This window comes from Myotis yumanensis, unplaced genomic scaffold (assembly GCF_028538775.1).
Source record: "Myotis yumanensis isolate MYYU_CA2020_CCGP unplaced genomic scaffold, mMyoYum1.0.hap1 SCAF_3, whole genome shotgun sequence".
NCBI classification, from domain to species: domain Eukaryota; kingdom Metazoa; phylum Chordata; class Mammalia; order Chiroptera; family Vespertilionidae; genus Myotis; species Myotis yumanensis.
In genome coordinates, this window is record NW_027223754.1 from 113,109,690 (window position 1) to 113,110,928 (window position 1,239).

Consider the following 1,239-nt stretch of genomic DNA (forward strand, 5'->3'; position numbering starts at 1 on the left):
TTGAGTATCTCAGGAGCATTTTTTAATGTCCTTTACTCCTGAGGTCAGGAGTTCTCTTTAAGGTGGCTCCCGTGTTCTCCTGTAAGGGCAGTGTGAGGAGATATATCCCTGCAGTCCCTGGGTAGGTCTGGAGGGTGAGTGCCGGGGCACTCGCCAGGGCTTCTTTCTAATCCTGGCAGACTGTAGATCTCCCCTGGCTCCTCCTCATGTCACTACTGCCGCCCCCGCATACCGGGTACCTTCTTCTACGAAGCTGCTCCCGTCTGTGTAGAGGGTCTCATCCGGATTCTGTAGGGGCTGGTCCATAAGGTCCTCGCAGAGGGAAGTGAGGGTAGTCAGTGTCTCCTTGCAGTCATGCAAAGGGGCCTCTGCCTCCTCGTCAGGGAGGAGTATGGCAGAGTTCAAGGCAGCTGTTTTCAGGAAGCTGAAATGTTTACTCTTTTTTTTCCTTTCCTCATTAGAGGGCTTGAGTGAGTGCTATGAATTCCATAAGGAAGTCCACCTTTTGGCCCTCCACTGTCAGGGTTATCCTGCGTTCTTGGGGGCCAGCTGAGCTCTGACAACCCTAATCTAACTCCTCTACTAACGTGGGAGTCGGTTCCCCACTCCCTTTTCTAATGTCCTTCCTTTCTGCAAAATGCACATTGATTTTTCCCAAGCCGGGGTTGGACTCCTTTTCTCCCGTGAGGCTTTTCTTTGCCCTTGTTGTCTCTCCGGCCCCTTGGACCTTTTTCCTTGCTTATGGCCAGGAGGACCTTTGCCATCCGGGTGTTTAAACCTGCTATCGGGTCCTCCCAATTGTTAAAAACCTTCTGGGCCACCTCAACTAACTTGGAGATTGATTTCCCCTCAAAGCCCTCTAACTTCTGCAATTTTTTCCTAATATTTGGGGCCGACTGGGAAACAAATGTAACATTTACAGCCAGGGTTAGGCCCCTGGACTGTCTCTGTTATATTAGAGAGGTTTGTGGGTCTCCGAGCAGCAGCTCGGATGCCCCCATTAGAGTCTGGCGATACCGATCGAGAGCCTCCTTTCCCCTCTTACTATTGGGGTTCCAGTTGGGTCACCTGGAGGGAAACACAGCCTTTAATCTGTCTTTAAATGGTAAGGAGAAATTTACAATGTGTCTATATTTAAATAGATAGTTACAGCTGTCCTTGTAGTAGGGCTCCCCTTACTTGACTTGTTCTCTCAGAACGGACTAAAGGAGCTTTATTTCCTTATAGGGTCTTACATGT